This window comes from Lepidochelys kempii, chromosome 2 (assembly GCF_965140285.1).
Source record: "Lepidochelys kempii isolate rLepKem1 chromosome 2, rLepKem1.hap1, whole genome shotgun sequence".
Classification (NCBI taxonomy): Eukaryota; Metazoa; Chordata; order Testudines; family Cheloniidae; genus Lepidochelys; species Lepidochelys kempii.
The window spans coordinates 60755561-60771466 of NC_136381.1; the positions used below are offsets into that span (position 1 = coordinate 60755561).

Sequence of the window (15906 nt, forward strand, 5' to 3'; positions counted from 1 at the left end):
TAAATGAAGAAAAACATTTTCCTACATTTTTGGCTATACATTTTCCACAAATACACTTGAATACCAATTTAAAATACGTTCTCTATATTATGTTCGAGTGATTAGGTCTGTGTAAAACATAAAACATATATGCATCCGATGAAGTGAGCTGTAGCTCACGAAAGCTTATGCTCAAATAAATTGGTTAGTCTCTAAGGTGCCACAAGTACTCCTTTTCATAAAACATATAAAAGCCCAGTGATTGGTACTGCCGAGGCTGTATTCCAGATTCCCTGTGGAGCTCCATCTTGCACAGATAATAATGGTAATGCTCTTTTTCAAATTTAGCTTGAATCACTACAGTGATTTTCATTGCCTATTTTTAAGCTTTTTGCATGAATAAGGATACCTGACATGATTATACTGGGGCAAAATGTCCCCCCCCCCCCCCCCAGTTGTCATAAGCTTTCATTTTTCACACAGAGACTAAAATTCTTGAATCTAAATTAATGTATGAGTACAGCTTATTCTCTGAATATGATCCTTCAACCAACATAAGTTTAAAGTATGAACAAAGTAAACTAGGAAGGCAAATTTAGGGAGTTTATTCTGTTGTAAATGTTGTATTTAAGAAGATGCAATCTGATTTGATAATCAATTTTCAAACTTACTTACCAAATTGCTGAAAGCCCATCGAATAGCCACAACTGACCGTTTCTCATTAAACTGGATTCTGTATGAATTATTAATATAATCTGGCAATTTAAGAGCTTAATTCTGATCTCTATTATACCAGTGAAATCAAGGGTAGCTCCAGTGAAATCAATGGAAATGAATCCATGTAAGAGTCAGAACTGGGCCCAAACACATGGATAAATTTTCTGCTGATGACCATTTCCATATAAAATGAGACCACCAAGGCTTGTTTTATAGTTTCTTAATAAAATGCTTAAGATTTCAGATCCTGAGCTATAACTGAATTATGATTCAGAATTTTGGCATATTGAGTGAATCCACCCATGCTTGTATGCCGAACATGATAGATTTTAATATTAAGAACATGTGAATGTATTAGTTAGTTAACTAGTAGGATGTATTAATGTGTGAAGATTAAAGGCAATACAAGAAAAAGTACTGGCACATTTTATTAATGATATGGCATAAGAATACTTCTGGATAAAGACTACTAAAAGTAACATATATGCATTATATTTCCTATAGTAAGACTACACAGCTGGAGGTGGGTGGAGGTGTGTTCCTGTTCTCTACTCTTTGCATAGGTGGTGGCCAATCATAAAACAGAAATTTTCATGTCTAGCTCCTTCCTTTCTTAGACTCATGCAGGCCTAGTTCCAGTTGCTTCCAAGGAAAACAGCAGCTGCAATCTTAGCCCTGGTCTACATTACAGGGTTATGTCTAAGTTAGCCGCGTTAGGTTGATTTTATAATGAATGCGTCTACACAAGCAACCCCATTCCATCGACCTAAAGGACTCTTAAAATCAACTTCTGTACTCCTCCCCGGAGAGGGGAGTAGCACTAAAATCGACCCTTGCTGGGTTGAATTTGGGGTAGTGCGGATGCAAATCGACATTATTGGCCTCTGGGGGTTATGCCAGAGTGCTCCAATGTGACCACTCTGGACAGCACTTTCAACTCCGATGCACTAGCCAGGTACACAGGAAAAGCCCTGGGAACTCTTGAATTTCATCTCCTGTTTGGTCGGCTTGGCGAGCTCAGCCGAACAGGTGACCATGCAGTCCCCACAAAATCGCAAACGAGCTCCAGCATGGAGCGAACGGGAGACACTGGATCCGACTGCTGTAAAGGGAGAAGAATCTGTGCAGGCAGAACTCCGATCAAAAAGAAGAAATGCTAATATATATGCCAAAATCACACAGAACATGATGGACAGACTACAGCAGGGACACACAGAAGTGCCGTGTGAAAGTCAAGGAGCTCTCGCAAACCTACCAAAAGACAAAGGAGGCAAACAGTCGCTCTGGGTCAGAGCCGCATACATACCACTTCTATGATCAGCTGCATGGCATTATGGGGGGGACCCTACCACTACCGCACCACTGTCTGTGGACACCTGCAAGGGGGAAGTCTCATGCAACACAGAGGATTTTGTGGATGAGGAAGAGAATGCGCAGCAGGCAAGCAGTGAATCCATTCTCCCCGGCAGCCAGGACCTTTTCATCACCCTGGAGACAATACCCTCCCAAGGCGGGATCCCTGACCCTGAAGGCAGAGAAGGCACCTCTGGTGAGTGCACTAAAGGGTTTAAAAGCAATAGTGTTTAATGTTTGATTTGCCCTGAAGACTTGGGATGCATTCACGACCAGTACAGCTCCTGGAAAAGTCTGTTAACGTGTCTGGCGATGGAGTGGGAATCCTCCAGGGACATCTCCATGACACTCTCCTGGAGGTACTCTGAAAGCCTTTGCAGAAGGTTTCTGGGGAGGACTGCCTTATTTCATCCTCCACAGTAGGACACTTTACCACGCCAAGCCAGTAGCAAGTAGTCTGGAATCATTGCAGCACAAAGCATGGCAGCGAATGGTCCTGGGTTTTGGTCGCATTCAAGCAACATTTGGTCTATATCTTTCTGTGTTAGCCTCAGGAGAGTGATATCATTCAAGGTCATCTGGTTGAAATAGGGGAATTTTTGTAAGGGGAACAGTAAAAGGACCCCGTTCATGCGGAGGGGTGAGGAGAGGTGTGTGCTGCACATCCACCCAAAAACTGCAGCCCCTCCTTTTAAATGGCAAACCCAACCTGCATTGCTTGCTATGGGAAAGGAGGGCACTGCAGTTTGAAAACATTCCCACATGTTATGAAGGTGTTAGAAGCCAAACCCTTCGCGTACCCTTTGGCTTACCATGGCTGCCTGGAAACCAAATTCTGTTGCCCAGCCGTGTGTGATGTGTCACCATACTGGCAGGCACTCAATAAAAAAGGCAAAACACGACCTTGTACCTAAAGCACGTGTGCTGTCTGCTGTGAATTGCTTGATTCACTGTGAAAGAGTCTCCCTTTTGTTTTCAGAAATGTATCATCTTAAATTTTACTCTCCCTTTTTATCCCCCTGCAGGTGCAAATGTTTCTATGCTCCCCCTACTATCTCCATCCCTGAGGTTATCGCAGATTAGAAGGCAAAAAAAAAATGCATTTGCAATTACATGTTTTCCTAGCTCATGCATTTTGATTGGGCACAGCTGAATGCATGGAGGCATTCAGTGGCAGAGTCCAGGAAAGCATTGAGTGAACGTGATGAGAAGAGGCAGGATGCAATGCTGAGGCTAATGGGGGAGCAAACAGACATGCTCAGGCATCTGGGGAAGCTGCAGGAAAGCGAACAAGAGCACAGACCGCCGCTGCATCCACTGTACAACCGCCTGCCCTCCTCCCCAAGTTCCATATACTCCTTACTCAGTCGCCCAAGAACGCGGAGCGGGGGAGGCTCCGGGCACCCAGCCACTCCACTCCAGAGGATGGCCCAAGCAACAGAAGGCTATCATTCAAATAGTTTTGATTTGTAGTGTGGCTACAAAAAGCAATATGGCCTTGTCCTTCCCTCCTCCCCTACCCCACCCAGGCTACCTTATCAGTTATCTCCCTTTAAAAAAAAAAATTAAGAATGCATGGTTTCAAAACAATAGTGACTTTATTTCCTTTGCCAGCTGTGATCAAAGGGGGGAGGGTCGTTGGCTTACAGGGATTTAAAATCCACAAAGGGGGGTGGGTTTGCATCAAGGAGAAACACACATAACTGTCACACCATAACCTGGCCAGTCATGAAACTGGTTTTCAAAGCCTCTCTTCACAGCGTGCCTACAGGTGCTCTTCTAATCGCTCTGGTGTCTGGCTGCTCAAAATTGGCAGCCAGGAGATTTGCCTCAACCTCCCACCCCACCATAAACGTCTCCCCCTTACTCTCACAGATATTATGGAGCACACAGCAAGCAGTAATAACAATGGGAATATTCGTTGCGCTGAGGTCTAACCTAGTCAGCAAACAGCACCAGCGAGCTTTTAAATGTCCAAATGCACATTCTACCACCATTCTGCACTTGCTCAGCCTATACTTGAACTGCTCCTTACTACTGTCCAGGCTGCCTTTGTATGGCTTCATGAGCCATGGGAGCAAGGGGTAAGCTGTGTCTCCAAGGATAACTATTGGCATTTCAACATCCCCAACAGTAATTTTCTGGTCTGGGAAGTAAGTTCCTTCTTGTAGCTGCTCAAACAGCCCAGAGTGCCTAAAGATGCAAGTGTCATGCACCTTTCCTGGCCATCCCACGTTGATATCGGTGAAACGTCCCTTGTGATCCCTTGTGCTTGCAGCACCATTGAGAAGTACCCCTTGTGGTTTATGTAGTGGTTGGCAAGGTGGTCTGGTGCCAAGATAGGGATATGCGTTCTGTGTATTGCCCCACCACAGTTAGGGAAACCCATTGCAGCAAAGCCATCTACTATGACCTGCACATTTCCCAGAGTCACTACCCTTGATAGCAGAACGTCAGTGATTGCACTGGCTACTTGAATCACAACAGTCAATTTGCCCACTCCAAACTGATTTCCGACTTATCGGTAGCAGTCAGGCATTGCAAGCTTCCACAGGGCTATCACCACCCACTTCTCAACTGTCAGGCAGCTCTCATCTTGGTAATCCTGCACTTCAGGGTCGGGGAAAGCAACTCACAGAGTTACAGGAAAGTGGCCTTACGCATGTGAAAGTTTCGCAGCCACTGGGAATCATCCTATACCTGCAAGACTATGCGGTCCCACCAGTCTGTGCTTGTTGGCCAAGAATCAGCATTCCACTGAATCAGCCAGCCCCACTGCCGCCATGATGTCCCAATTGCCACATCCTGTGCTTTCAGGAATGTCTGCATCCATGTCCTCCCCACAATCGTCCCCATGCTGCCATCTCCTAGCTGGGTTCTGCACATACTGCAATATAATGCACAAGCTGTTTACAATGCTCGCAACAGCAGCAGTGAGCTGAGTGGGGTCCATGCTTGCCGTGCTATGGTGTCTGCATGGATAACCCAGGAAAAAAAGGCATGAAATGATTGTCTGCAGTTGCTTTCACAGAGGGAGGGTGCGAGGGGAGACTGACGACATGTACCCCAAACCACCTGTGGCAATGTTTTTGCCCTGTCAGACATTGGGAGATTAACCCAGAATTCCAATGGGCAGCAGAGACTCTGGGAACTGTGGGATAGCTTCCAACAGTGCACCACTCCGTGAGTCGATGCTAGCCATGGTAGTGACGTCACACCCCGCCAACTTAATGCGCTTAGTGGGGACATACACAATCGACTGTATAAAATCGATTTCTAAAAATTGACTTCTATAAAATTGACCTGATTTTGTAGTGTAGACATACCCTTAGGCTGAAGACACATTTTGAGGCCTTCAGTCTTCAGAATAAAAAAGCAGGAAGAGAGGCCGCAGCAGACTAGGAATTGCAGGCTGTAACCTGGCTGTGACAATCCTGTTCAGCCCTATACTACGGGCCCTGTATGTTGAGAACTCCAGCTCCCCACTGTTCCAGGTTCCCTCTCTCTCGCTGCAGGCAGATGCTGGTGTGAGCAGACATCATGTCAAACTAGTTGCTCCTGACATGCTTCAGGTGCTTCCTGCAGATCCTCTCTATCAGCCTCCATTTCAGTTAGGAAGAGGAGGAAACAGCTCCAGTGATCAGACCATCCAGATGGAAGCAAGGAGCCCAACCCTTCTTCCATCCTAGTGGAGCCTCTCTCTGAAGAGAGGGACATTGGACAATGGAGCTCAGAAGGGAAGAAGATGAGCACTAAAATTTGTGTGTCCTTATCCCTCTGTCTCTACCAGTGTTGATAAATCATGGAAAAACAACAAACAAGAAATGTTTTCCTTTGAGGGGACAAAATGGTTGACAAAACTTCTGTCACATTATCATTTCTGAAGCTCACTTCTACATATTAGTGTTATACCAATAAAATAAAAACCAGCAGGATCTTATTAAAGAGGAAAAGGCAAAATACCACATTTATTGTGAATATAGAAAGAATCATAGTAAGCAGTTAGTTATAGCTATAACATTCCATTCAATCTCATATTTATTCATACATTCATTCATACACACAAACACAGGTTCTGCAAGGTAGTTATCGTAGTTACCAGCCTTAGAGTTGCTCATGCCAAGCCACTGGCCAGGTGGCCTGGACATGAGGAGGGAGCAGGGCCTTGTCAGATGCTCATCTGATGCTCCTGGAAGTTGGTTTGCAGAATCAGACCCCCCCAAAGTTCTCACTTTCTAGAGTCCATTTTTATAGGAATTTCTTCTTATGCCAGTCTATGGGAATTGCTTCATCATGCTGTTGCTGAATCAATCAGCAGATGTCACATTCCTGATGGCTCTGTGCTGCTAGATGTTATCTTGTTCTTTGGCTCTCCCATTCTTGAGGCTGTTGGGTGGATTCCAGTCTGCCCTCCGGGGGTCCTCTGGTTATTTCCACTTGACACCTTCTTCAGCCGATGGACACTGGATTCTTAGGCTGGCACCTCCCTGATCATTCAGTTATTATCCACACCAAGCATCCATCCACATACATCCTCTATCTCTATTTTAATCACAATTGTTAACAAAGCGAGATGAATACAACAAAAGGGCGGGGAGTCTCTGGGTGCTGTTTCTATTGTTACAGAGTATTGCTTTGAGTCTCTTTCTGTGTGAGTAGTTGTTGTTACAAAGAATTGCTTTGAGAGCAGACTCTGTCTTAGAATGTACTAACACAATTAGCAGCTTGCAAGTTTCACATATAGAGGGAGAGAAACAGTACCAAAAACCAAGAGACCTCTTAATTAGTAATACCCTGGAATTTAAACTATGGGGAATCAAACTCATTTTTTATTTTAATAAAGAACTTCTTTAATATGATCCAACATTAGTCTGCATGCATTACAGAAGAAATATTTAAAGCAATATTTAGACTGTATTCTCTGATATAAAATGGACGTAGAGGGTGACACATCCCTGATTTTCTATTCATTAATCCCACAAAATATTAGATTAAAACTACAGTACAAACTAATCAAAGAATGATAGGACTGGAAGGGACCTCAAGAGGTCATCTAGTTCAGTCCCCTGCACTCATGGCAGGACTAAGTATTATCTAGACCATTTGTGACAGGTATTTGTCTAACCTTCTCTTAAAAATCTCGAATGTTGGAGATTCCACAACCTCCTTAGGCAATTTATTGCAGTATTTAACCACCCTGACAATTAGGAAGTTTTTCCTAAAGTCCAACCTAAACCTCCCTTGTTGCAATTTAAGCCCATTGCTTCTTGTCCTATACTCAGAGGTTAAGAAGAACAATTATTCTCCCTCCTCCATGTAGCAACCTTTTATGTACTTGAAAACTGTTATCATGTCCCCTCTCAGTCTTCTCTTTTCCAGACTAAACAAACCCAATTTTTTCAATCTTCCCTCATGGGTCATGTTTTCTACACCTTTAGTCATTTTTGTTGCTCTTCTCTGGACTTTCTCCAATTTGTCCACATCTTTCCTGAAATGTGGCACCCAGAACTGGACACAGTAATCCAGTTGAGGCCTTATCAGTGTAGAGTAGAGCGGAAGAATTACTTCTTGTGTCTTGCTTACAAACGCTCCAGCTAATACATCCCAGAATGATGTTCAGTTTTTTTGCAACAGTGTTACACTGTTGACTCCTATTTAGTTTGTGGTCCACTATGACCCCCAGACCCCTTTCCACAGTACTCCTTCCTAGGCAGTCATTTCCCATTTTGTATGTGTGCAACTGATTGTTCCTTCCTAAATGGAGTACTTTGCATTTGTCCTTACTGAATGTCATCCTATTTTCTTCAGACCATTTCTCCAGTTTGTCCAGATCATTTTGAATTTTAATCCCATCCTCCAAAGCACTTGCAACCCCTCCCAGCTTGGTATTATCTGCAAACTTTATAAGTGTACTCTCTATGCCATTATCTAAATAATTGACGAAGATATGGAACAGAACTGTACCTAGAACTGATCCCTGCGGGAGCCCACTCATTATGTCCTTCCAGCATGACTGTGAACCACTGATAACTACTCTCTGGGAATCACAAATTTATTTGAGCATAAGCTTTTGTGAGCTACAGCTCACTTCATCGGATGCATCTGAGCTGTAGCTCACGAAAGCTTATGCTCAAATAAATTTGTCAGTCTCTAAGGTGCCACAAGTCCTCCTTTCTTTTGTGGATACAGACTAACACGGTTGCTACTCTGAAACCTCTCTGGGAATGGTTTTCCAACCGGTTATGCACCCACTTTATAGTAGCTCTATCTAGGTTGCATTTCCCTAGTTTGTTTATGAGAAGATCATGCGGGGCAGTATCAAAAACTTTATTAAAAATCAAGATATACCACGTCTACCACTCCCTCGCATCCACAAAGCTTGTGACCCTGTCAAAGAAAGCTCTCAGGTTGGTCTGACACAATTTGTTCTTGACAAATCCATGCTGACTGCTACTTACCACCTTATTATCTTCTAGATGTTTGCAAATTGACTGCTTAATTATTGCATTCCTTCTACCAACTAGAATATAAAGCCAGATCTAAACTGTCTATTGGGGGTTTTACAAGCTCCTCTCACAGCTTAGTTTTGATTCTGTTTCCACAGGAGCTGTCTTATGCAGCAGGTCTGCTCCTTGAGTATTCAATGTCACATAATCTTTGTCAAATTGTAATTTATTTTGATCCCTAAAATAAGATCATATGACAGTGAATACTCACAAGAAGCAGATCTGCTGCATAAGACAGTGAGACAGACTTGTTATTCCTGTTAGCTCTGCACAGCCACCACAGCTATGAGGCAATAATCTGGATTCTACTCATTGTGCATCAACAGAATCGTTTACTAAATTCCAATTTCAGGGCAATCAGCTATGCCTAGATAAACCCACGAAATGCAATAAATTGCCAGGTGTATAAAGGGGCCTAAGTTAAAGACAATGGGATTTCTGAGGTATAATTAAGGACAGAATTTGGCCTGCAACACCTTTATTAATTTAACAGAACACAGGGAGAACAGAACTCAATTTGACTTTCAGATCACAGACTGAGTTTGTAGGTCTGGCAACAAGCATCTTTATACTTTTAAGCTGTGTATATTTGATCGGAAAGTCATTGAAAAACAATAAACAGAGTCCAATACAATGCCATTTTAGTCATTTTTATGGAAGAGCTACACTTTAAATACATTATAACACAAACAGAAAAAACTCTAATTGCACATTAATGCTGAACTAGGCCATAATGAACAGACTGAATTTTTTTATCTGCTCAGAGAACACAGTTCACACACACTTTGTTAAGAGAAATGATGACCAAGACATTGATTGATGGTTAAATTACTATTCATGCACAAGCAGAAATGTCCCAAGACTACTTTATATACACATCTTCCAACAGAACACTTGTAGTTATTGCCCAGTTGTGTCCATCATATTTAGAAAAATTACTTCACATACTGGCTACCGATGTACATTTTCTAATTAACAATCTAAAAATTAATGCTGATGTATAATTACTGGAAGATTTTTAATAATGCATTTGATGCTCTCTCTTGTAAATGCCTAAGGACAAGCAGATTATGCACTAATTACTATTTGAAATAATACAACAGTATTTTAAACCACATTATAACATTTCTTTTAAACCAATTTTTGTCACCTGTAGAATTTAACAGATGTGACCAAAAATCTAACCGTTTCAACAAAAGAACTTGAGTTTCCCATTAATTTCTGTGAGAAAAATATGAATATTCTTCTATCTTTGAATTATGACAACTTTGGCCAAGATTTTCAAAAATGTTAGATGCCTAAATATGAATTCAGACTCCTAACTAAATGTCCTCGATTTCAAAAGCGTGAGCACGCAGCAGCTCCCAGTGACTTGTATGGGATGTATAAGTAGGGGCATTGCCAGCAGATCGAGGGACGTGATCGTTCCCCTCTATTCAACATTGGTGAGGTCTCATCTGGAGTACTGTGTCCAGTTTTGGGCCCAACACTACAAGAAGGATGTGGAAAAATTGGAAAATGTTCAGCGGAGGGCAACAAATTATTAGGGGACTGGAACACATGAGTTATGAGGAGAGGCGGAGGGAACTGGGATTGTTTAGTCTGCGGAAGAGAAGAATGAGGGGGGATTTGATAGCTGCTTTCAACTACCTGAAAGGGGGTTCCAAAGAGGATGGATCTAGACTGTTCTCAGTGGTAGCAGATGACAGAACGAGGAGTAATAGTCTCAAGTTGCAGTAGGGGAGGTTTAGGTTGGATAGAGGAAAAACTTTGTCACTAGGAGGGTGGTGAAACACTGGAATGTGTTGCCTAGGCAGGTGGTGGAATCTCCTTCCTTAGAAGTTTTTAAGGTCAGGCTTGACAAAACCCTGGTTGGGATGATTTAGTTGGGGATTGGTCCTGCTTTGAGCAGGGGGTTGGACTAGATGACTCCTGAGGTCCCTTCCAACCCTGATATTCTATGATTCTATGACTTCAGTAGGGCTCTGCATGGGCACAAGGGTCCACCCTCACAGAGCAGTTTACAGAATGAGAGCCTGAAGCCACAATCTTGCAGTCAGACCCATTGGGACACTGTCTTCCATGGTACTGAATCCAATTGCAGGACAGACAGAGGAAACTAGCTGCTCTTCAAAACCCAGAGGACTTTAACCACAAATTTAGATGTGCTTCACTTACCATCACATACATTTTACATTACCATTTTATTATCAATCATTATTATATTGTCTCATTAAGGAAACATTTTACTGGTATGCACTGCTTCAAGATCTTGTTAGCAAGATTACAGTAAGTGTTTTTCTGGTTCTGACTTCTTATAAATCTAAATTTTCATATGGCTAGAATTTTGAGATTCAGAATAGTTTTCACAGACCAAGTTCTGTATATAAAGGTTCTGGAGTTTAAAGGATGTTGATGTAGAAAAAAATCTTTTTCGATTATAGTTTGGACTAAGCAATTTATTTTATATTCATAGATTTCAATGCCAGAAGGGACAATGATGACCATGTAGTCCAAGGGTTCCCAAACTTGATTCACAGCTTGTTCAGGGTAAGCCCCTGGCGGGACATGAGATACTTTGTTTATCTGAGCGTCCGCAGGTACGGCTGCTTGCAGCTCCCAGTGGCCACGGTTCACTGTACTTTAGGCAGTGTTAGGAATAAATTAATGGGAACTCAGCAATTTTGTCCAATTGAGGATTAAATGGAAGTAAACATGCTATTGTCTAACACTGCAGTTTATTAGATTTAAACACACACAGACATAAGCAATAGGTTTAGAACATCCCAGATATTTATCTAACATTTGGAATGGTATTGCGTAATTAATAGCAGGGTCACAGTGGCCAGTTGCTCACCTGCCTGGGAGAAAGGGTGTCAGGAAAAATATCTTAAGATGTCTTTAGAAGACTGCTCCAAAATACACTTTATTAGCTAATCTTTTATAACTAACTTTTAAAAAACACATAGGTCATAATGACCCCTACTGGATTATTACTTTAACTTTTAATAAAAGAGGTATCTAGATTTAAGGTTTTTAACCACCAAAGTTTTCAGTCTCAGTTGTTTACTTGTCTGTCCCCTCCTCCCATTCTGATTAGCAGAAACTACCGGCCTTGTATCTAAAAGCCTGCTTCAAATTAACCCTTCACTATGTGATGTTTTATTTAATTAATTCATGGTGGCTGAATGTACATAATATGGTTGCAATTGGCTTGATTACATTCTGGGGTCCACACACCCTGCATATCCGGGGCAACACTGCCACCTCTGTCCTTAGATTTTCAGATAGCTGGGGTAATTGTACATCTAACTCTCATTGAATCTCCATTTGATTTGGGCTCCAAACTTCCTTAGATTCCTTCTGAAAATCTCAGGTGTGTTTGTTATTTATTTAATAAACTTCCTTTTTAAAAATACAGTTGCACTTCTACAAATAAGAAAAAAAATAAACTGCCACTATCAATAATATGCTCCTGAAATTACTGGATTTTCTCTGAATGAAAGTTTGTTAGTCTGAAAAAATCAGCTCTTTTCCCTACATGAAACCACTGGAATGAGCTTTAGCTTTTTGGTACTCCATTGGGAAATAAAATATAGAATCAGATTCTGCTTTAATTTACCATAGATTTATATCAGTATAACTCTAGTGAAAGAGAACAGAGAATGCATAATTTTTAGTTGCTTCTTGATTGACTTTTCCTATTTTGCCTGTACCATTCCTCCAAGTGTAATGAAAGAGGAAAAAAATTCCTATTATGTATTATATTTCACCTCAACATGAAATGGGAAGCTTTGGAGAGAAGGGTAGTTGACAGGCAAGGATGGCAAATGTGGGTAGTCCAATGTTTAGCAAAGCATGGGATGGACTAAGGTCTAAGACAGCATTTCCCAAACTTTTTTGGCCATGTAACACCTCGTATATATTTACAGAACACTTATAATATTATTTTGTAGTAGTTTGGTTTTCAAATAAAAAATTGCGTTATTTATGCTCAAATATATTTTATTTTATAAAACAAAGCAAAAATACAAATTTAAAATAACTTGAACTAACAATTTCTAACTGGAAAGCGTGTATAAAGTTGTACAAAAATCAAGTGCAAGACCCTTTTTTTTTTAATTACGATTCTTTCACGGAACACCTATTCACATCGTGTGGAACACCAGTGTTCCGCGGAACACAATTTGGGAAACGCTGGTCTAAGGTATTCTATTTCATGGCGACTTCTTATACATATATGTTAACATATTTACCTATAAAAATAGTATTTTGTATCAAGTTAGTACCCTAAATTTTATGTGAGAATTGTAGACCCATAACAGTCCAAATTGTATCTATGGAGAGAAACTGCCAAACTTTAATTATGTTTAATTAATGCACAAATAATTAGAGCATTTCCTACAATTAAAAAAAAAAAAAGACACAGGAATATTAGTGTTATCATCATAATCTTCTAGAGCACTGTCGCAGGCATTGATTTTTTCCCCGCCTCACACACACGCAGGCCTTTTTTCCCCTGTATATCTTGTGCATTGGATACACACTGTTCAGAGAAAGCCTCTGAATTTTGCTTTTGCACATCAACATGCATTTAAAGGCTAAATCAAACATATCTGAACAGACTTTTCAAGTGTGAAATTACCTATTCCTATTTTGCCCATATTAAGGAATTGCAGAGGGGTTGGTGTGATGGTGGAAGACGAATGCTCTTTTGGTGACAGTAAGCAACAAATGCACTTTTGCCTTGCTCAGTCCTAGTGAGGCCCAGGCATTAGGGCTCCTAACTCTTCAAAGCAGGGACATATGAATCAAGTCTAGTTTAAATAAAGATCATGAGGATTTTTCCACATATGTTTTCATTCTGGTCCATTGTTTTCTTTTTTAATTCATAAACATGTCCTAGCCTGAATATATGACTACATCCAAATCTGAAACACAGTAGCTAAGAGACTTATAAGAATACTGTTTATTGACTGCTAAGAAATGCTCATGAGGAATGCAGTGCATCTTCCTTTATTCCATAAAAAAGGAGAGAGAATCCACTAGAGTTTGTTTTCCAGGCCTCCCTTCACCCAAAGCATAAGAGCCCAAGACAAACCTTAAGCCTGAATCTCTCATATATCCAGTGTGATGTACTGAGTCACAAAGCTTGGAAAAGATGCATGCAGATCTTTAAGAAAAGAACAAATTCTGCTCTCATTTACAGCTGTGGAGTCCTATTAACTTCAGTCAAGTTGCAATGGTACTACAGAGTAGAGTTTGTCCCACATATCTGAAGTGTTGTTAAGCAACTAAATCTGTGACTAGTGCAAACACGCTAGTGGTGTTCATCCTATAGTGTAAAGAGCTGCCTCACCAGCTAGTGAATTTAAACTTTGCTTGGCAAAAATATTTTAACAGTTCTTCCCATTACTATATTCTTTGCGCTTAAAGGAAGCAATTTTTGGTTGCATTAATGTAAAGAGTTTTCAGTCATTAGGAATACCTTTTATATCCTCGCTTCAGGTTTATGATTCTAATTAGAGATATACAGAAAAACGTGTACATACTTTTCAATCCTGAAAACGTCAAAAGTTGAATACAACTACGCTTATTATTCAAGGCACATTCTAGATTCTACATGGATTTCTTTCTTTATGAAAACAACAACAACATAAGCATCATTTCCCAACCCCAATCTGAAATCACATTAATTAGCTTGGCAGCAAAAATTTCAAAGCATACCAAATGCTTACTAGGGTTCACTGTGCTATTGTTTCTCACTTTGAAAACAAGTCATGATTAGGGAAATCTACATGGGAAGCATACTTGAAATACACAAAAAAGGTTTAATCTGCCTAGAAATTGGCAAGCACTTGATGTGTTTTCTATATTTTATGTTATGTTTCTCTGCTCACTGAAATGAATTGGCTGCTATGAATGAAAAGAACTTTTGCATCTAATCAGTGGCATGAATTTAGACTCAAAGCTGCTGTGTGGGGACTTCTGTGAGGAGTCTGGGCCCACTGCCATCCTTGTGCTTGTGAATGAACTGGCATGAGACACACACCCATCCCCCCTACATAGCCAAGGCCTTCACCACTTCCTTTGCTGGGAAGGCTGGGGAAATCAACTGTTTGTTCATGGAATGAACATGACCCAGAAAGGCAACCAGCATGATCAGTATGCTCACTTAATAAAACCTCCTCTGTATTTTCCATTGTGCTGCATTAGCTTCTGTTTTCTAAATCAACTTGTGAACCAATAGTGATACAGCCCTCCTTCACTGTCAGATCAAGGAAGTACTTGATAAAGAGGCACCAAAACTGATCTTTGACCTTCCTGTGCTTTTCGTGTACTACTGAAGACATTGCTGACCCTATATTTTGGTCTTATAGTCAAATCGGAAATGGTTTCTCCATCCAACAACCATCAGAAAAAGTACATAATTTTTCATCAGGAGCATGCTGATCAAAGTGCAACAAGTAAATATTCTACCATACAATTACTTCAAAGTGAAAGTTCACAAATTTTCCATTTACTGGTAAGAACTACCATATGTCCAATTAAAATATTAGCCAATGAGTTTACATGAGCTGTAAATCAGCACAGAATCTATCAGTCAATTTGTGTTAATGGAACACTATGTGTTTTAAAAAGTTAGCGATAGAAGCCCTGATTTAGCAAAGGAATCAAGCACATGCTAAAATTTAAGCACAAGTGTTTTGCCTAATTGAGGTCAGAGGATCCTAAGCCAGCTCCCATGGTAGTCAATGGGAATTGAATCAGGCCACAGAACGGAAATTTTACAAAATGCCCTCGTATCAGAGGGAACTACTAACAAATAATCAAAAGGCAGGCCCTATTGCTGCCTTATATGCATATTCATGTTTGCCTTTCTTTTATATTCAGCTTTTTAACTAGCAATGTTCAAAACAGTTACATTAGAATACTTCTCTCGAAATATCAATTTTAGCTACAGTAACACTCATTTAAAAATAGGATAATAAAGTATTTCACCAAAAAATAAAATCAATAAATTTTCCTACATTATCTTGGTTAATATATTTTATTTACATTCTTTTGAAATATGACTTTACCAAACTTTGGCAAAAACATCCAATTTTCTAATACTATTTCAGTTTTCAGTAATTTAGTATATTATATAAAGTTCTCTGGTATATTAAAAAAAATTGTCTCCTAAACCAATCCAAAATTATTATGCAGAGGTCGTTGCAGCAGTTAAATAATATTAAGCCACTGAGTTTCTGGTCATTCTTTTGTTTTGATCACCAGGGATCCTAGAAATCCATTTACCATGGAAAAATGTGGATTTGCGATTTTAATGAGAATCTTTACTATTTATATC

General features: G+C 40.4%; 1 protein-coding gene across 4 annotated transcripts in view; it reads right to left on the reverse strand.

Moving 5' to 3' along the window:
- Window positions 1-15906, reverse strand: part of PREX2 (phosphatidylinositol-3,4,5-trisphosphate dependent Rac exchange factor 2) — a 317368-nt gene that overhangs the window by 264243 nt on the left and 37219 nt on the right. The gene's annotated exons all lie outside the window — the stretch shown is intronic.